Here is a 22,449-nt window from a genome sequence, read left to right as displayed (position 1 = left end):
TGATGCAGATGGGTTTGTAGCTACCTCATGCACTCCTCTAATGACTATGGCATCATTTCTGGCACTAAACTGCTGGGAGTTGGAGACCATCTTCTCAATTAAATTTCTGGCTTCAGCAGGAGTCATGTCTCCAAGGGCTCCACCACTGGCAGCATCTATCATACTTCTCTCCATATTAATGAGTCCTTCATAAAAATATTGGAGAAGAAGCTGTTCTGAAATCTGATGGTGGGGGCAACTAGCACATAGTTTCTTAAATCTCTCCCAGTACTCATACAGACTCTCTCCACTGAGTTGTCTAATACCTGAGATATCCTTCCTGATGGCTGTGGTCCTGGAAGCAGGGAAAAATTTCTCTAAGAATACTCTCTTAAGGTCATCCCAGCTCGTGATGGACCTTGGAGCAAGGTAATACAGCCAGTCCTTTGCCACTCCCTCTAATGAATGAGGAAAAGCCTTCAGAAATATGTGATCCTCTTGGACATCTGGGGGTTTCATGGAGGAGCAGACAATGTGAAATTCTTTCAAATGTTTGTGCGGGTCTTCACCTGCAAGGCCATGAAACTTTGGAAGCAAATGAATTAGTCCAGTTTTAAGAACATATGGGACATCCTCATCAGGGTATTGGATGCACAAGCTTTCGTAGGTGAAATCAGGTGCAGCCATTTCCCTTAGAGTCCTCTCACGGGGTGGAGGTTGTGCCATGTTCTCAGAGTGTGCAAAATCTGAATGCTCAGAATCAGAATGCTCAAAATTATAATGCTCAAGATCAGGATGTTCAAAATCACCAATAACAGAATGCACAGCTTCACCAGTAATGGAATGCTCAGAATGATCAAAAGGTATAAAATGATGCCTAACTAATCTATGAAATTTCCTATCTATCTCAGGATCAAAGGGTTGTAAGTCAGATGGATTGCCTCTAGTCATACACTACATTCAGCATGCACACAACTAGTTGCCTTATCATGTAAATAAAGATGTAGGTTTGAACTACAGCTACCCTCAAATGATATCCAAATGACTTGAAATTTTGTGAGCAACCTTATAAAATGATGAGAAGATAGCACAAAAAATTTCAGACAAAAATTCAAAGTCTAACTATGAAAGCTAAAAATGGTAAGTTAAGAAAAATAAGTGAATAAAACTTGAAAAATAAAAAACTTTTGACAGAATCGCCTTTTTTGGACGATGGAGACCTCAGCCGGCCTATGGCATGCTGCCACGGCATAGGAAATTTTTTTCTACCCCAAATGCATATATAATAATTGCGATTCTGATAACCGGAGCAAGAGTTATGGCCGTTTGAAGTTTTGACAAACACAAAATTTGCTACTTTTTTGGAACTTTCAAATCTGACCAAACTAAAGGCTCTAGCTATTTTTCCCACAAAATATGGATTAAAAGAAGTTACCACAAAAAAATTCAGCCAAAAATAACAACCCTAGCTACTAAAACAAAAAATCTCAAATAATTCAGCATGGGTGGTCGCTAAAATCCGTCTCTAATTGATTTCTACTACTACTCTGTTTTTGCCGCAAGCACACTCTTCACAGCAAAACACCCAAGACTGAGACAGGGGAAACGCTTAATGGGAAAACTGAAACAGAACACACATTAAACAAAATACCAGGACACTAAACAACATTAACACACATACTAACACAATACTAACAATTAAACATAAAACACGAAAGGATTAAACACACAACACTAGCTAGCTATTATGAACCTTTGGACACTGCTCCCCGGCAACGGCGCCAAATTTGATCGAGGCCGTACCTGAATCAAATAAACATGAAAATGCAGTAACTAGGAAGTGATCCTAGGTCGTTTCCCAACGAGCAGTGACAAACCAAATGTTCATAATATACTTGCAGTAACAGTAACGATTGGGGGGGGGTTTGGTTGTTTGGTAATTAAAGAGCAGAATAAGCAAACTGGAATACGAAACTACTAATATTAAAAATGGGTTTTTTCCTCTGATTCAGAAGCCATTCTCTTATCCTGGGTTATGGAGAATTCGTCCCTAACAATCAACCACTTAATCCAACCCTATTTCAATTTACTAAGCAAAAATCAACTTAGGGTTTTCAATACGTGATTAGGCACCACATACACCAGTTAGCCCTTCGTCCATTAAGCATGAACGCAAGTTAGGCTCAGAGGCAATTAATCGGACACGAAGCGTGCACTGATTAATATTCACGAATTTGGGATACTGGTGAAGGGAGAACTGCCAGGAAACCACATTACAAACGAGACCTCAAAGAGAGTTGGGCTTCGTCCTCAAAAGGAAACAACACCAGAAAATCTAGCCTTCCATGGATTCAAACAGAAAACGCAATTGAAACATGAAGCAGAAACGTAAATGAACGGAAATGTAAATGAACAGAAACGTAAACGAACAGAAATGTAAAATGGAACAGAAACTTAAATGAGAGTAGAAGAAGAAGCAAGAACGAAATTGTAATTAGAAGCAGAAAACGTAAAATTGCATTACGAACTCAGAAGCATCAAAACAGAAAAACAAAAACCCTAAAACAAAGCTCTGAATAATGAATAGCATCACAGAATGCCCTGCACGAATCCCAAGGCAGCTATTTAAAAAGAGTCACTCAAAGTCACTGGGCCCTATTACAATACTCTGGCCCAAAACGAAATAAACACTGAACAACATAAAATAAAATTGTGAAATTTCCTAATTAGAAATTAACTAAGGTAAGCGCTGCTTTATTTGCCCTCTTCAAGTCCATAACCAAAATCCGGATTAAGCCCAATGTTTCATTAATTCCTGAAATTAGATTAAAAACATCAAATTAGCTAAATGAGCCCAAATAATAAAACTGCCTGATTAATTGACAATTAAGACCAATCAGTAATTAAAATGGTGCAAAAAGGGTTTAGAAAATAGAAGAAAATGACGGCACATCAGTGAGCCAGTAATAACCTTCTCTAAGGATCTTCCGGGCCATAGCATGCCCATTGGCGTGCGTTCCAAACGAACCCTCGTGGACTTCCTCGATCATGTGGTTCGCCTCTTTGGCATCCACGCATCACAGGAGGGTCATGTCATGGTTTCTCTTATATTGTCATGTGGTTCGCCAACCTCCTCAATGTCCTTTTGTCATTGTCGGAAGCCCCCGGTGGGTACTCTTTGCTTTCAACGAATCGCTTGATATCGAAATACCAAGGCTTACCGTCCCGCTCCTCTTCCACCTGACAACAATGCGCGGGTCGGCCACGACACCAGAACTCAATGTATGGTAGATCCCGTGTGATGTTAGCTGGAACATGGACGCCAAAGTAGCAAGCGCATCCGCCATTTGATTTTCCTCTCGGGGAACGTGATGGAAGGAGATCTCCTCAAAGGAATTAGCCAACTCCTTGATATAGGCTTGGTAGGGTATCAACTTGGGGTCTCTAGTTTCCCATTCCTCTCTCAGGTGGTGAATCACCAGTGCTGAGTCCCTGTACACTTTGAGCAGTTTGACATTAGAGTCAATTGCCGCCTGGACGACCAGGGCACACACTTCATACTCAGCCATATTGTTGGTGCAGTCAAACCCCAGCCTGGCTGTGAAAGGTATACACTGATTGTCTGGAGAGACCAATTCTTCCCCAATGCCATGGCCTAGAACGTTTGACGCTCCATCAAACCACACGGTCCACTTGTCTCGATCCTCGTCTAGTTTTTCCTCAAACAAGGCCATGATGTCCTCATCTGGGAATTCGGGATGCATGGGCTGATAGTCGTTGAGAAGCTGCTGAGCCAAATAATTTGCCAAGGCGCTTCCTTTTATCGCCTTTTGGGTGACGTAAACTATATCAAACTCGGATAGCAAGACTTGCCACCGGGCGATCCGTCCTGTGAGAGCAGGCTTCTCAAAGATGTACTTAACCGGGTCCATCTTGGATATCAACCAGGTGGTATGGCTCAACATATATTGCCTTAGACGGTGGGACGCCCAGACTAAAGCACAACACGTTCTTTCGAGCAGGGAGTAATTCATTTCACAGGCCGTGAACTTCTTACTCAAGTAGTAGACAGTGCGTTCTCTCTTCCCGGACTCATCATGTTACCCCAGCATACATCCCATCGACTCATCCAAAATCGTAATAAACAAGATGAGAGGCCTTCCGGGTACCGGCGGCATAAGCACAGGAGGGTTCATGAGACACTGTTTGATCCTTCCAAACAACTCTTGACAATCCTCGTTCCAGCGGACAGATTGGTTTTTGCGTAAGAGTTTGAACAACGACTCACAAATAGCGGTGAGCTGTGATATGAATCTGGCAATATAATTCAAACGTCCCAGGAAACCTCGGACCTGCCTCTCGGTACGGGGTTCCAGCATCTCAAGGATAGCTTTCACCTTTTTGGGGTCCACCTCTATCCCTTTCTGGCTCACGATGAAACCTAGCAATTTCCCTGATTTGACCCCGAAAGTGCATTTAGCGGGGTTTAACCTCAATTGATACTTCCTAAGCCTTTTGAACAACTTCCGCAGGTTGACAAGGTGCTCCTCCTCAGTTTTAGACTTGGCAATTATGTCGTCCACATAGACTTCGATTTCTCGGTGCATCATATCATGGAACAAAGCCACCATAGCCCGTTCATAAGTTGCCCCAGCGTTCTTGAGTCCAAAAGACATCACCTTATAACAGAACGTCTCCCACAGGGTGACGAAGGTAGTCTTTTCCATATCCTCCGACGCTATTTTTATCTGATTGTAACCAAAGAACCCATCCATAAAGGAAAACAAGGCGAAATTGGCCATATTATCGATGAGGATATCGATGTGCGGCAGAGGAAAATTGTCATTGGGACTGGCTCGATTCAGGTCCTGATAATCCACACACATTTGCACTTTCCCATCCTTCTTAGGGACCGGTATAATGTTGGCTACCCATTCTAGGTACCGAGCGACAACCAAAAAACCAGCGTCAAATTATTTCTTTACCTCTTCTTTTATTTTCAAGGATGTCTCGGGCTTCATCCTCCTCAGCTTTTGTTTCACCGGGGAACACTCGGGATTTAGAGGTAATCTGTGTTGTACAATGTAAGAACTCAAACTGGGCATATCTTGGTACGACCAAGCAAAGATGTCTTGGTAGTCTTTTAGCAGGGCTATCAATTCTTCACGGATGGGTGTGGTCATACCCGTGCCTATCTTTACTTCTTTTTTCCCACTGTCGGTTCCTAAGTTCACTAGTTCTGTCTCTTCTTGATGAGGCCCCATCTCTTGGTCCTTATGGGCGACTATCTTCTCCAACTCCGGGGGAAGTCCCACATCCTTGTCCTCTTTATCCTCCGTCTGATCCGTTTCTTGCTCGAAATCGATGGTCGAGTCCCAGGTATTAGTACCTTCGAGGGACTCGTCATCGGATCTGGCGTTTTAAACGTAAAGAAATTAACATGCAAATGGATGAGAATGGGTAGAGATGTAGGAACAGATGAAGAAAGATCTTTGTATTATAAATTCAGGAACAAAAGACATAAAACCTTAACAAAAGGAAACTCTAAAGCCTAGGCCCAACTATAGAGTTTAAAAGCTACAAAGGGTTACATTATGCTTGTCGCGTAAATGTCCGGGCGCTCCTCCACTCGCCAATTTCCTAGTCAGAAATCAGGAGGGCATGGTCGTACCAAATCCGACCCACTCGGAGAATCATCTTCGCATATCGCAACGACTTGGCCTTCGTGTCCTAGACCCGCGCTTATAAAGCTCCTACTGATGTGGTAGGGCGGGCCCCCTTCGACTTCTCGTCCCAATCGCGAGCCTTGACCTTCGCTCTTCCTTCCCGCAACGCTTTTCCTTATGTCCGCTTGTGTGGATTTATAGCCTAGCCCAAACTTCCCACGGTTTCCTCTAGCGCTTATTAGGATGGTTCTGCCGCTGTTGTCTTTGCCTAAACCCATTTCGGGCTCATAACCATTCCCCAACATCACCCGGGCCACCATTACTGCCGTATCGGATAGGCAAGGTTGCCCAGAGAAGGAATCTACGGAGGCAATGCTTACCACCTCAAAAGACTGGAAGGCTGTTTCTAATGACTCCTTTGCGGCTTCCACATATGGCATAGAGGATGGGCAACTTACCAAGATGTCTTCCTTACCCGACACAATAACCAAATGCCCCTCTACTACGAATTTCAACTTTCAGTGGAGTGTAGAGGGAACAACTCCCACCGAGTGGATCCACGGGCATCCCAAAAGGCAGCTGTAAGCGGGGTTAATATCCATTATTTGAAAGGTAACCTGACAGGTATGAGGGCCTATCTATACAGGGAGGTCGATCTCTCCCCTAACCTCTCGGCGGGTGCCGTCGAAGGCACGAACCACCATGGAACTTGGCTTTAGATGGGAAGCATTAAACGGTAATTTCTCCAACGTGCATTTGGCCATTACGTTTAAACTGGAACCGTTATCGATGAGCACCTTGGTCACGACGTGGTCCATGCATTTGACTGATACATGCAAAGCCATGTTATGCCTTCTCCCCTCGACAGGGATTTCTTCTTCGGCGAAGGCAAGATAGTTTTTGGCGGTGATATTATTGACGATTCCCCCAAAGCCTTCTACAGAGATATCTTAGGCCACATGAGCTTCCTTCAAGACCTTTACTAGCAAAGCCCGATGAGGCTCAGAGCTCATGAGTAGTTCCAAAAGAGAGACCCTGGCCGTGGTTTTGTTGAGCTGCTCAATGACCTTGAACTCGCTTTGCTGAATAATGTGGAGAAACTCGCTTGCTTCCTCTAGCGACACTTCATTCTTGCCACAGTCATCCCTTTTCTCCGGAAGACCTTTCACTGGAATATCCTCGTTCGGAGTGAGGGTCGTTTTGTCATTTTGTTCTTCCACCACCTTTGCCTTCCCCTTAACGTTTGCGGGTTGAGTCGGCAGGTCGGGGGGTGCAAACACGTGACCGCTGCAGGTCACGCCGCTCAGCCCCGTGATATTGGTCACCTTGGCTGACAATGAGCTGATGTCGGTGGCCTCTTCTTTCCTTTCACTTGGAGGTGCATACCTCCACGGGACTGCGTGGCTATTTCGGTATGGGAAAGGAACAGGTTTAACTACCGAGGGGTATCAGGGCTTTTGTGGAGCTGCGTCCTTGGTGAAATATATCACTAAAGGTTTAGGCCTCCCAAAACTTCTTTCATCTGCGGACTGCATACATATATGCTGCTCTTCCCTCCCCTCATCGCCGACTTCCAGTCGGCCTTGATCTATCATCTGTTGCAAAAGGTCCTCCACTGCTAAACATGTTTCCATGTTATGTAGCTCGCCGGGATGCAACAAATAAGAATCCTCTTCATGCCCAACGTGGGGAATTACGCCCCCCTTTTGTAGGGCCTTATAGATAACCCTCCTAGGGGTCGTCACGTCCTTTAAAGGCTTAGACCTGCGTGGCCTATCCAACTCTACGGCATTAACTACTCCCCCTCCATGATTGGTGAGCGGGTATGTTTTCACGTTGGGCCGATCCTCTTGAAACGTCAGCCATCTGGCGTCTATCAAATGTTGGACCTTGTATTTAAGGGCCAAGCATTTTTCGATGGAGTGGCCTGGGGTTTTCCCATGGTACGCGCAAGTTATGTCAGGGTCATACCATTTTGGGAAAGAATGTTGGTAGATCTTCCCGGGAGTTATTACAGCCATTTGGTTGGCGATGAGGGACGGCAAGAGGTCTTCGAACGTCATTGGGATCGGGGTGAATTCTGGAATTGGCCTTGGGGGAAAGTTCCTCCTCGCGTTGGAACCGGCGCCAAAGTGGACATTGCTAGCCGGGTGAGTCATGGTTGGAGCCAGAGCTTGGGGGGCCTCCCTCTGGATGGGGGTGGGTGCTCTAGGCTGTACGGGTACTAAATTGGAGGAGTTCTCGGCGCGAGCTGAGAAGCTCGGATGATGTTGCCCATACTGATGGGTACCATGAGAGGTCTGCGGTGGCTTGACCCTCGCGGGCGCCGAAGTGACGGCATGGGTATCTCCTTCCTTCCATTTTGCCCCAGTTGCTCCGATTTTCCTAGCATTGGTACTTGTAGAGGAGACGTAATCGAACTTCCCTCTCTTCAACCTTACTTCGATTCTTTCCCCGGCGAATACCAAGTCCGCGAAGCTGGAAGGCATATAGCCTACCAACTTCTCATAGTAAAACACTAGCAAGGTGTCTACCATCATGGTAATCATCTCCCTTTCGACCATGGGAGGGGAAACTTGTGCTGCCAAGTCTCTCCACCGCTGAGCGTACTCTTTAAATGTCTCACTTTCCTTCTTAACCATGTTCTGCAGCTGAGTGCGATCGGGAGCCATATCGGAATTGTACTGATATTGCCTAAGGAAGGCGGTAATCAGATCCTTCCAAGTACGGATGTGGGAAGCTTCCAGATTAGTGTACCAAATAACCACGGCTCCAGCCAAGCTATCTTGGAAAAAGTGCATTAACAACTTTTCATCCCTAGAATGTGCCCCCATCTTGCGATAATACATCTTGAGATGGTTCTTAGGACAAGTCATCCCTTTGTATTTGTCGAAATCAGGTACCTTGAATTTTGGGGGGATGACGACATCCGGTACCAAGCAAAGATCCGTCATGTCCACGAACGGATAGTCACTAAAGCCTTCAACAACTCTCAATCTCTCCTCGATGAGATTGAGTTTCCTTCTTTCTTCCGCCGTCGGGGGTGGTCCTTTTGTGGACAAGAATATTGGTTGTGCTGTGAGGTTGTGTTGAGGCAATGTGTTGGGTGTCGACCCCTCGACGGGGATCAGGGGGTAGAAATCGACATCCCCTTTGGCATACTCTCAATGATCCTCGTGGACCTCGTCGGGTTGTCGAGGAGGCTCCCCTTCAAGGATGGGGGTAGAGACATGACCCGTGTGATCATGCATGACTGGCGACGTGTAATTAGGCGGCAATCCATAAGGGTAAGCCACCCGGTTGTATCCCAAATGGGGGTTGCTGCTGTGCCCCAGTGTGCTCCTTTCTCGTCCTACCGCATTTGGGGGAGGATGGTGCGCGGTAGCTAGGAGAGTTGGGTCTACTTCGGCAGCCGAACTAACAACGGCAGTGGTGGCCACATTTTTCTCCATGAGTTGCCTCATTCCTAACATGGCCTCCATCATGGAAGCCATTTGCTCTTTCAAAGCTGACATGTCAGCTTTCATCTGTTCCCGTGTCTCCTCTTGATCACCCATCATTCTAGATTTGGATCTGGTGCGATAGGGATGCCTTGGGACGCGTTTAGTTATGGTGTTTTTCCTAAAAAACCAAACGTGAGGAGTAGGTAAAGAATGAATGCATGCTAGAGATAAAATGCGGGAGTGATTTGATTCGCACCGATCTTTGGAGTAAAAACATGGGATAAACTCATTTTATTCAGAAAGTTATAACTAGTCAAGATCCGAGTGATCGTACAAACTTCCTAGCGGTTTCTAATTATATGGGCCATTAAATCTATCATATGCTGACAATAGCCGAGAAGTCCGTGGATCTCCTCGGGGGCGGAGTAGGTGTCTGCCATTGCCTTGGCCTTGGCTAGCAATCGGGGAAGCTCTTGACTCCCGTTCAAGATAAGAGCAAATAGGTCTATCCACATTGTTGCCTCTTGATGTAACGCGTCGATCACCCTTCCTCTAGCCTCCTTTTCCGCGTACACTTGGACATACTCGTCCACCACTTTGTGCTCGTGGGTCGTGGCTAGATTTAGTTCTTCTTGGTACTTGCTGACGATGGCTAGCATGTTGGTCTCTGTCTCGCATAAACGTTGAGACAAGTTTCTTTTGGACCTTGAGCAAACAGCTAACTCCTCTTTCAAGACCATGCTATGTCCTCGTGATTGGTGTCTCTCTTCCCTTCGAAGCTTGAGCTCACTGTTGCTGCCCCACAAACGTCCATGAAATTTGTCACGACCGTGCTCTTCCTTGCGAGCCCTCTTGGTTTCTTGTTCAAGGGCTCCTGCGGTAGCTGCGTTTTCTTCTCGTAACTCGGCACACTCTTTCCGGACATCTATAGCGACCAACTTGAATTTTTCTTTGGCAAGTCTCGCTTTTCCTAGTTCGGTTTTTAGAGCTCGGACTTCTTCATCCTCTTCCAGAGCTTCGAAGTTCACTTCGTTGATAATCTTTAACTTGGAGAGCCAATCTAACCCTCGTGTACGAACTTTTAGCCATTCATGATAACCACCAATGAAGCCATTACGAATGCCCCTAAGTTCTTTATCTTTCCTTAACGGGCTTTCCCATGCCTTATGGACTCTTTGTATAACCTTGAAACTTTGCGCGCCGAAATCTCTCACAAGGAAAGGAGAGAGGCTTTCTTCCATTGGTGCTCCCCTCATAGGGTACCCTATTTGTCTTATAGCAAGCGCGAGATTGTAGTTAATGCAACCCCTCGTTCCTATCAACGGGATGTTTGGGTAATCCCCACATGAGAAGAGAACTCCCTCATTTCCTTCCTCCCATCATGGAAACCAGTTGATTGTTCTGCCTCCTATCCCAGCCAAGTGTTGGTCCCAATCTACTCTTCACTTTTCGACACACGAGTGATGGCTTCGGAGCGGACATGGATGCCTTATGTCTTGTTGGAATAATTGTGAAACCAACCATACACAAAGAGTGGGTAAACAACAGATGATCCGTGCGCTACTCTTTTCGCACCTTCGGTCAAATATGTCAAATAAGTCCACCAAGATAGCTACCACCAGGCTCTCTTTGCTATGGTGATATGCAAGGAAAGCATCAATTGCAGCTAGGTCCACCAAACCATCCACGTTTGGAAAGAGGACAACCCCAAAGATTAGCAATGCTAATACGTCCATAAACGGGACCCACTCCTCTTGATTCGCCATATCCCTCGCCTTGTCTTCTAAGTACTTTCGTGGTAGGCCCACTATGCCATTTCGAGTTTGCTTTACACGATCCAATCCTCTCGCCGAATCCCTGACCACAACTGCAATCTTGCTCAAGGAGGGAAGAAATCCAGAGAAAAGGTACGGTTTCCTTCCCCCAAGAGGACATCCTAGAATCTCCTCAAATTCTTCAACAGTCGGTACTAATTGGAACTCTCCAAACGTGAAGCATCTCAAGGGCTGGTCATAGTATTGGGTGAGTGATACAATGGCTTCTGTGGATATCTCTGCTATGGTCAAATCTAAGATCTTTCTGTACGCCTAGCGGAAGGCTTGCATTTGGAGAGGTCCCATCAACCACCCCAACTCCTTAATGCTGGTGATATCTAGGCCCTTAATCTTGACTTAATAAAACCTTTTCCCAGTTTGATTTGTTCCCATGTTTACTAAAGTGAAACAAAAACCCAGTGCGAATCAAAACTCCGACATCTATCATGGGTGGAATGGATGAATGCATGAAGAAATGCATATGACACAGATGCAATTTATGAATACGGGAGCCCGGGAAATTGTCTCCTTCTTAGATACATCGTCTTGGGGTAGCACGGTGCCCGACGTATGTATTTAAGAAGGTGACACGGATCCTCCGTTAGTTTGCCAAAGAGAGGGGATCAAGACGAACCTATGCATGATGCATATGCGAAAGGCACAACACGGGGATGTACATAGTACGACAATATTCACAAACAAATATAATCAAAGGGGTTCACGACATTTGACCACATCCATGGCAGTATGAAAAAAATGGCATGTAGCGTGCTTGCTTCGTGCCCCTATTTTAGGAACCTACATGGGAGAGAACTAAAGGGGCTTTTTAGTGATAATTCCCAAGGTGGTCATATCTTCTTGATGGTCTCTAGAGGTATTGTCATACCCTAATTTTGTCCGGGGACCATCCATTGTTGGGATGCGACCCTCGTTTGACCACTTCGAGGTACTTGGCACCCATCGTTAGGCAATTCGTGAAGTTCCGAGACATGCCGAAAGTCAAAAAGAAAGCATTGTAGCACAATCCGTGAAGTTCCGTGACATTCCGAAGGCAAAAGAGGGATGATTACCTAGTCCGTAAGGTTTTGCAACATTACGGAAAAGAAAACAAGTATCATTACGGAATTCTTAAGTTTCCGTAAAGAATCACCAAAAAAGGGCAGGGGGTGTATTTAGTAAAAATGGGGGTGCAAATAGCAACCAGGCCCACTTGGGCCTTCCAGAATATTCCTCCAGAAGGCAGTTGCTTCTGGAGGAAGCAACCTAGCTCGCCTGGGCGAGCTGGGTGGCAAGCTTCTCCCCTATTTTCCTATAAATAGGGGGAGAAGTGAAGGGAAAAAAATGTTCAGCCCTCTTGGTAATTCGAGATCACTTGAAATTAGTGAAAAAAATTGTTTCCGTGAAGAAAATGCAAGCCAAGGCGCTTCCGTAACGTTTCCGTGGGTGATTTCGCGAAGATTTTCAACCATTCTTCGACGTTCTTCATTTGTTCTTCGTCGTTCTTCGGTCTTCAACCGGTAAATTCCCGAAATCGAAATTTTCAATTCATTCTTTGTACCCTTAGTGGTCCTCATTTGTTTTCACGTGCTTTTATTTTCATTTCATTTACTTTCCGTACCCCTTTTGACGTGCTTTAGTCATTTTACTTAAGTCATTTTCTCGCCTAATAAAAAATAAAATAAATTTCCACCGATCATTTGAATTGTAACATCCGTTAATTTCTGTTAAAATGAAATCCGACCGTTTCGTCATGCCATAACCACGTTGGAAACCAAAAAGAGGTAAAATAATGATATAATAATCGAAAATATCTTTTAGTAAAATAAATCAAAAAAATCAATCGGACGTTTCTCTTTGGGATTTTTCTTTCTTAATCGAATCGACTAATAACCAAAGTGAAACTAAGGCTAAAATCAATTCATAAACCAAACTTTTGTCATCGCCTAAAAAAGCCATTTCAAAGGTCCAACGCCTTGAAGTGGTCTTTTCCGCTTTTATTGGTTAAGTGAAGATTTCTAAAAAGCCTAAAATCAATACGTAACTTTGTTACCTCTTTCAAAAATGAAGAAATCATTAATGGTCCAACGCCTTAATGTTTTTCTCACTTTTCAAAAGAATCGAATGATGGTCTAATGGTCCAACGCCTTAAAATGACCTTTCATTCAATAAAAACATATTTTGCGAAAAAGGATAAAAAATAACTCAACCAAAACGCTTTGTTCACAAAAGAACTACGTAGGTCTGATTTTCTCATCACAATTGAGGAATACGTAGGAGCAAAGGGAAATGCCCTTGTCGACCGCAAAAAGATAAAAATATAAAAAAGCATGAAAAAGACATAAGAACGTAAAAAGGGAAGAGAATATAAATTGAAGTCATATTTGCACATTTGATTAAAGGTTGTCGTCTCTTGTGACGGACGTGTGGGGTGCTAATACCTTCCCCGTTCGTAAATACAACTCCCAAACCTTTCACTTAAAGTTCGTAGATCACGTCTTTTCCGGTTTTTCCGACGTTTTCCTCAAATAAACATTGGTGGCGTTTCCGCGCGTATTCCTTTCTTGGAACACGCACCCGCGAGTCACATGTCGCCCTCCCGCTGAAGGGTAGGTTGCGACAGGTATCATCCCTTTTGAAGAACATATTGCAGCAGTAGGGACTACTAGCAACAATATGTTATCAAAGAGAAAAACTCTAGATGAGGGTTCACTGTAATCAAGCAAGTCGGAGACCTAGCATGACCACAGATTCACCTCCACTCCTTATGTTCCCATGGACCCGGGTATAGGGCCCCTTTTCAACTCATCGTGTGTGCAAATAGTTTTGGTGTTTGTGTGCATCAAATGAATAAATATTTACCTCATGCATACATTTTAAAACACACTAAAAGCATCAAAAGAGTTTATATATACAAGAACATAAGGAAAAATGTCAGAGTAAAAGAACAAAAGGGAAATCACGATAAGCAATGCACACATATTAAAATGGCCTAACTCTCTAAAAATGGTCCCCAGTGGAGTTGCCAACTGTCGCAACCTACCCTTCAGCGGGAGGGCGATGCGTGACTCGCGGGTGTGTCTTCCATGAAAGGAATACGAGCAGAGTCGCCACCAACGTTTATTTGAGGAAAACGTCGGAAAAATCGGAAAAGACGTGGTCTACAAACTTTAAGTGAAAGGTTCAGAAGTTGTATTTATCCACGTGGAAGGTATTAGCACCCCACACATCCGTCACAAGAGACGGCAGCCTTTAATCAAATGTGCAAATATGACTTCAATTTATGTTATCTTCCCCTTTTTCACGTTCCTATGCCTTTTTATGCCTTTTATATATTTTTAATCTTTTTATGGTCGACGATGGTGTTTCCCTTGCTCCTACGTATTCCTCAATTGTGATAAGGAAATCAGACCTACGTAGTTCTTTGAGAACCAAACGTCGGTTAAATTGTTTTTATCCTTTTTTGCAAAATATTTTTTTATTGAATGAAAGGTCATTTAAGGCGTTGGACCATTAAACAATCTTTCTATTCTTTTGAAAGGAGAGAAAACATTAAGGCATTGGACCATTAAGGCATCTACGTTTAACCAATAAAGGCGGAAAAGACCATTTTAAGGCGTTGGACCTTAAAAATGGCTTTTTTAGGTGATGACAAAAGTTTGATTTATGAATTGATTTTAGCCTTAGTTTCACTTTGGTTATTAGTCAATTCGATTAAGAAAGAAAAATCCCAAAGAAAAAACGTCCGATTGATCTTTTTGATTATTTTACTAAAAGATATTTTTTTATTATTATATTATTATTTTGCCTCTTTTTGGTTTTAAACGTGGTTACGACATGACTGAACGGTCGGATTTTATTTTAACAGAAATTAAAAGATGTTACAATACGAATGATCGGTGGAAATTTATTTTATTTTTGATTATGCGAGAAAATGACTTAAATAAATTACTAAAGCACGTCAAAAGGGGGTACGGAAAGTAAATGAAATAAAAATAAAAGCATGCGAAACAAATGAGGACCACTAAGGGTACATAGAATGAATTGAAAAGTTTGATTTCGGGAACTTACCGGTTGAAGACTGAAGAACGAACGAAGAATGATGAAGAATGGCGAAAAACCTTTGCGAAATCGCCCACGGAATCGTCTTGGAAGCATTACAGAAGCGCCTCAGTTTGGATTTTCTTCACGGAAACAATTTTTCTCACTAATTTTAAGTGATCCTCAGATACCAGGAGGGTTGAACATTTTTGTTCTTCCATCCTTCCCCTATTTATAGGGAAAAGAAGGAGAAGCTTGCCAACCAGCTCGCTCAGGCGAGCTCGGTTGCTTCCTCCAGAAGGCACCACCTTCTGGGAAACTTCCTGGAAGGCCCAAGTGGGCTTGGTTGCTATTTGCACCCCCAGTTTACTAAATACACCCCCTACCTTTTTTGCTGATTCTTTTTCCGTAACGTTACAAAACTTTACAAATTTCGTAACGATACTTGTTTTCTTTCCGTAATGTCACGGAACCTTACGGATTACGTAATCATCCCTTAAAGGAACTTCACGGATTGTGCAACAATGCTTCCTTTTGACTTCTGGCATGTCACGGAACTTCACGGATTGTGCAACAATGCTTCCTTTTGACTTCCGGCATGTCACAAAACTTCACGGATTGCCTAACGATGGGTGCCAAGTACCTCAAAGTGGTCAAATGAGGGTCGCATCTGATGCAATCCTACCCCCCAAGGGCATTGCATAGAAGACTCCAAGAAGATTGAGCCAAAGATGCAAGAGAAGGCCCTAGGGTTCTCATGAGCCTTAGGGTAGATTTCAGGCCCATGGGCTAAATATGAGCCCACTTATCTTTGTACATATTAGATTAAGGTTTCATTAATTTTGATCCTTGTATTTAGGGCTCCATAATGTAGGTAGGGTACCCTAGAAATATAAGATTTTTCAGCCCTTGTATTTTAGGGCACCTAGACTAGTTTTTGTATTAGGGGCAGTTTTAAAATTTCACATGCACTAAGTGAATATTTGATGTGTGTGTTGGGAAATAAAATTTAATTGAATTGGTAGAAGCCCAATCCAATTAAATTTTAGAGGGGGAGGTGAGCATTTGCTTACTACACCCCATTGCCACGTCATATAGTCACACTATGTGCATGTCCTTCATGCTTTACATGCCTCATGACACCTAAGCACACTTAGTGGAGAATCTTGGAATTGATCTTGGATTAGTAGGCTGAACCATAACTAAAATTCACTAATCATAATTAGTGAAATTTTGGCTCCAAAGTTTGGCTCCACAAATTCAATTTCAAATATTCAAATTTCCCTCCAATTTTGTGTGACACTTAGGCTATAAATAGAGGTCATGTGTCTGCATTTTTTCAACTTTGATCATTTGAATATTAAACTTCAGATTTCAGAGCTCATTTAGAGCACAAAATTTCGTGCTCTTCTCTCCCTCTCCCTTCATTCATCTCCTTCTTCCTCCAAGCTCTTATCCATGGCCTCCTATGGTGGTGAGCTTCTTCTAGACTCATCTTCTCCTTGAAGTGGCGTTTCCTCTCTCTCTTCCTTTATCCATTCCGCTGCCATTCATCTTCCAAGAAGCAATGGAATCCATTGATGAAGAAGATCCTAGGCCTACAAGCTCCAATGGAGCTTACATCATGTGGTATCAGAGCATCTTCATCTAGGTGATGTTCTTTTGCTTCCTCTATCTTTTTGTTCGGTGTATTCTCTTTAATTCCTTGTTCTTCATCTTATTCTCCTTGTATATCCTCCATTGTCTTGTGGTTTGGTGCTGCTTAGAGTAGATTCAAAAAAAAAATAAACCGATTAAATCTTAGATCTACACTTGTTCTTGCATTTCTATGGTTCAAATTTTGTAGATCTACTCTTGAAACATGTTTTTTGTGTTGATTTTAGGTTCTATCATTTTTCATTCATAATATTCTTGTTCTGAACCTTTAGATATAATTTTTCTTCCAAAATATTGATTAGAAAAAAAAACACAAAAATCTAAGTGTAAATCACTTAATCCATGTTGTCTTAGAGTCATGTTTAGTCATAGTAATTGTCACATTATGTTCTAAGTTTGTGTTGAATTTTATTTTGTTGATTGAATTCTAGATACATTTGTTCATGTATTCTTGTCATTCTTAGCCTATCTTTTGAATTTTGAGTCTAATTCATGCATGTTATTTAGTTCATAACATGTTCTAAATCAATTCCTAGAAGTAGTCTTGTTCTTGAACTTTTTTTTTGTTTTCTAAGTTTCCTACATGATGCCTATGATGAAGTTGAGTTGTGGTGCTGAGTTGTGGCTGGATTTGTGAATCAAAATAAGTCTTAAGCTCTCTTGAATTGTGTTATTCAAGATAATTGAGCATGAGCAAACACAAATTGTAACTATCCAAGCCTTAAGCAACATAAACACTACTCTTGATTTCTAGGTTGAAATCGCTGGTGCTGGCAGCTTGAACATACAAACTTGTATAAATTACTGTGAATTGGTCACTACGTTTTTTAAGCTGAAAGTTTTACTGAATTTTCTAGACATCTGGACCAAAATTATAAAAAAAGAACCAAGCGATTTGGATTAACGGAAAAAATAAGAAAAATCGCACAAGTTAGCCGAAAAACCAGTGTCCAGGAAAAAAAAAGTGAAAGGAAAGTGTGCTTGTTGTTTTGGCTCAAAATTTGTTCTATAATTGGTGCCTATTTTATACCAATCCTAGTTCTGAAATTTCAATTGAAAATTATTGTGAAAACAAGTGCCAAAACTAGAGGTTTCTTGAGTCTTTTTTTTAGAGTTTTTCTACTCTACTCTAGAGTCATTCTAGGTTTCTCTTTGAGTCCTAGCTTGCTTTTTTGTGCTTTTCATTGCTTTAATTGTTGAATAATCCTTGGAAATTTGTCTTGTTAAAACTCTATTGGTTTAGCTTTCATTTCATTTTTTTGGTCTTTGGTTATTGCTTGTCTCTTTGTTTCCTTGCTTGTGAGTTGCCATATAGGGAATTGGAAAGGAGGATTGGTGCCATATCTTGGAGAATTTGAGTCAAGAAGCAAGTGGCCAACCACCTTAAGAGCTATTGGACTAAGAAGCACTCCAAATTGAGTGAAATACTAAAGAGAAAATAGCCACCACAATTGAGGACTTTTTTTTTTGTAATTTTGTAATTGGCAATTTGTTTTGCTTTCAAATTTTGTAACAAAAAGGCCTTTCATTGGAAGTAAGTTGGGAGCCTCTAATAGGTCACCCTACTTCCATTTGTGTGTAAAAATTTTAGGCAATTTTCCCTTAGGACAGTGAGTGTTTTTTTGGGAACCTTAAATGAGGTCATCCAAACACTCTTAGGATCCGCCTAGTTTTCATTTCTTGCACTTTAATTTCTTGCTTACTTTCATAACTTATTTCCTTTACCCTCCATTGTCAAACCGCCTAGATATCTTGCCTTTTACCAATTAGTTTTTACCTTATCTTTCACACCTCTTTTAGTGTTTATTTTGGCTAGTTTCAACCATAGTTTTTTTTACCTTTTTTTCAAACCCCCAACAAGAAAGAACCATAACTTAGGAACCAACATGAGTCTTCATTCTTCATCTAGTGTTAATGGTGAGGGTTCTACTCCTAAGGACCCCTTGTATAAGATATTAGATGAGTTGAGATCCCTTAAGTTGTGGAAAGAAAAACAAGAGAGAAAATAAAAAGGTAAAAAAATAGTGGAAGAAATAAGTCAAGATGAAAGAGAGAAAATAAGAGAGGAAGAAAGAAGAAAAATAATGAAAGAAATGAAAAGAAAAAAACATGCCTCCTATAGTAGTCATGACTCTTGCAAGAGTTTAAGTGAAGAACTTAGCGACTATTATAGAGGGCGTCATAGTTCACATACTAAACATCACTACCAAAGAAGAGAAAAGGATAAAAGGCCTCAAGAGGTTAACATTAGTCTCCCATATTTCCATGGAAAAGATAATCTTGAGGTTACTTAGATTGGGAAATGAAGGTTGAACAACTCTTTGCTTGCCATCATATTAGCGAAGAGAGAAAAGTTCCATTGGCTACCCTTAGCTTTCAAGGGTATGCCCTCTATTGGTGGACTTCCCTTGTTAGGGAACGAAGGATTCATGGGGATCCTCCAGTAGAGTATTGGAATGATCTTAAGAGTGCCCTTAGGAAGAGGCACATTCCCTCCTACTATGAAAGGGAGCTTATGGACAAGCTCCAAAGGCTTAGACAAGGGAGTATGAGTGTTGAAGAATATAGAAAACAAATGGAACTACTCTTTTTAAGAGCTGGACTTAGGGAAGAGGAAAGAACAAGCATAGCTAGGTTCCTTAGTGGACTTAATATGGAAGTGAGGGACAAGGTTGAACTCCTTCCATATAGGGACCTAGATGAGCTAGTCCAACTTTGTATAAGAGTGGAGCAACAACTTAAAAGAAAGCCTTCTTCAAAATCTTGTGGCTCTCACTCTTATCCAAGGAAGGACCAAGCCCATGGAATTTTGGGGGCTGCACCTTCAAAACCTAAGGAAGATAAGGGTAAGACCATAGAGAAATACACCCCTAAGACTAGTTCCCAAGAAAGGACTAGCAATATTAAATGCTTCAAATGTCTTGGGAGAGGTCACATTGCCTCTCAATGCCCCACAAAGAAAACCATGATCATGAGGGGTCAAGACATTTATAGTAGTCAAGAGGAGACAACTTCTTGCCCTTCCTCCAGTGGAAGTGAAGATGAAGTAACGGGTGAAGAGTCTAGTGAGGAAGTCTACCCCCATGAAGAAGGTGACCTCTTAATGGCTAGAAGGCTCCTTGGAGGTCAATCTTGTGATCTATCTCAATCCCAAAGAGAGAACATCTTTCATACAAGATGCAAAATTTTAGATAAAACTTGTTCTCTCATTATGGATAGTGGATCTTGTTGCAATTGTTGTAGCACAAGATTAGTTTCCAAGTTGAACCTCACTATCATTCCCCACCCAAAACCTTATAAACTTCAATGGCTCAATGAGCAAGGGGAAATGATAGTTAACCAACAAGTGAAGATACCTTTCTCCATTGGGACATATAAGGATGAAGTTAATTGTGATATAGTTCCCATGGAGGCAGGACATATTCTTTTAGGAAGGCCATGTCAATTTGATAGGAAGATCATTTACAATGGCCTAACTAATGAAATTACCCTCACCCATCTTGGCACTAAATTTTTGTTGCATCCTCAAACACCTTCACAGGTGGCCAAAGATCAAAATAACTATGAAAGATAAGAGGGATGTGGAAGAAAAACTAGAAAAACAAAAAAAAAGAAGGATAGTAAGGCCTTGTCTTCAAAGGCCAAGGGGAAGGAAAATGAGGAAAAGGATTCCTCCAAGAAGATTGTTAAGAAGGAAAATCATTTTGCAACAAAATGGTGATATTAAAAGAGCACTTCTTCTTAAACAATCTTTCTACCTTCTCCTATCAAGGGAAACATCCCTTAGCACCGCCATACCTCTTGAGCTTGAGGTTATTCCTCAAGTCAAGGAGTTGTTGGATGAGGGTTTTGTTCGCAAGAGCTTAAATCCTTGTGCTTTGTTGGTGCCTAAAATAGGTATTATTAGGCACCAAATCCCTATGATAGGTGGTATGATGAATATGTTGAGTGGTGCAACACTCTTTTGTAAAATCACTCATGCATCCAACATCTTCATGGTTTGTGTACATAGGGACTCATTAGGTAGGTTTGTTCTTATTTTTTGTTTCAATGCAAACCTAGGTGCTCATGTGGGACACGTTAGGTTTGTCGTAATTTTTTGAAGGAATAATCAACATGAAAATAAAGAAAAAGGTATATTTTATTCCATTACTTTCCTTAACTTTTTAAATAGTGATCAAGGGCTTCCCATGGACCCTAAGAGAATAAAGGTCATTCTTGAGTGGCCTACTCCACCAAGTATAAAGGAAATTTGGGGCTTCAATATCTTAGCAAACTTTTACAAAAGATTTGTCCCATATTTTTCTATACTTGTAGCACCACTCATTGAGTGGGTGGGGAACTATATTCTCTCATGGGAAGATGGCCAGGAAAGGGGTTTTCAGTCCTTACCATACTCTAACATACCCAACATCACTAATACATATGTTTTTATTCTTTTTACAGGTGTTGAGGAAAGAATCCATGAGTTTCAAGAACCTCTAGATTTGAGGTCAAATCCTTTTCAAGGGGGAGGGAATGATGCAATCCTACCCCCAAGGGCATTGGATAGAAGACTCCTAGAAGATTGAGCCAAAGATGCAAGAGAAGGCCCTAGGGTTCTCATGAGCCTTAGGGTAGATTTCAGGCCCATGGGCTAAGTATGAGCCCACTTATCTTTGTACATATTAGATTAAGGTTTCATTAATTTTGGGCCTTGTATTTAGGGCTCCATAATGTAGGTAGGGTACCCTAGAAATATAGGATTTTTCAGCCCTTGTATTTTAGGGCACCTAGACTAGTTTTTGTATTAGGGACAGTTTTAAAATTTCACATGCACTAAGTGAATATTTGATGTGTGTGTTGGGAAATAAAATTTAATTGAATTGGTAGAAGCCTAATCCAATTAAATTTTAGAGGGGGAGGTGAGCATTTGCTTACTACACCCCATTGACACATCATATAGTCACACTCTGTGCATGTCCTTCATGCCTTACATGCCTCATGACACCTAAGCACACTTAGTGGAGAATTTTGGAATTGATCTTGATTTAGTGGGCTGAACCATAACTAAAATTCACTAATCATAATTAGTGAAATTTTGGCTCCAAAGTTCGGCTCCACAAATTCAATTTCAAATTCAAGTGAAATTTGAATTGAAATTCAAATTTCCCTCCAATTTTGTGTGACACTTAGGCTATAAATAGAGGTCATGTGTGTGCATTTTGTCAACTTTGATCATTTGAATATTAAACTTCAGATTTCAGAGCTCATTTAGAAGTTCACTTGTCCTCAAGTGACAAGCTACAGTGATCACTCAAAATGGTGTTTTCTTCACAGAAAAATTCAACCATATGAACTGAATATCATGGACTATTTCAATCAATTGCTTTTCACAAACATACAACTTTTCGAAGATAGGAACATGCACATTAGAGTCACAACTGAAATAAGCTAGTAAGGATGGCAGAAATCAAGGAAGGATCATCAACCATAACCTCACAATCATTGTTTCACTCAAGCTCAAGTGTTTAGGCTCATTCCATCATAAACAACTAACACAAGTCCCAACCTTTGCATTTCATCTCATATCACACAGCAATGAACACACAAAATGAATCCGAAGGACTTTCTAGGCTTGTAATGGGGTTAGACTTCCAACAAATCATGGTTTTTCTAGGATTCAAAAGCTTAGGTTCTAGGAGAGCATTCATCCATAGATAAAACCTTCACTTTTTCATTCATTCACATCCCATACTTGCCTTTTATTTAGGCACTCAGCTTAATTTCATTATTTTGCAGCATACACACTTATTAATTTCATTTGTATTTACAATTTTTTTAACACAATAAATACAAAGACATTATGTGTAT

At 41.7% G+C, this 22,449-nt stretch overlaps 1 non-coding gene across 1 annotated transcript; it reads left to right on the top strand.

Annotated features, from left to right (window-relative positions):
* The first annotated feature begins 220 nt into the window (after positions 1-220).
* Positions 221-327, top strand: LOC114372723. The gene has a single exon (XR_003658291.1). It is a non-coding gene; the product is annotated as a small nucleolar RNA R71 (small nucleolar RNA).
* The last annotated feature ends 22,122 nt before the right edge of the window (positions 328-22,449 follow it).

This window comes from Glycine soja, chromosome 10, assembly GCF_004193775.1.
Source record: "Glycine soja cultivar W05 chromosome 10, ASM419377v2, whole genome shotgun sequence".
Classification (NCBI taxonomy): domain Eukaryota; kingdom Viridiplantae; phylum Streptophyta; class Magnoliopsida; order Fabales; family Fabaceae; genus Glycine; species Glycine soja.
Note: the sequence above shows the minus strand (reverse complement) of the source record. Positions and strands in the feature narration are given on the sequence as shown.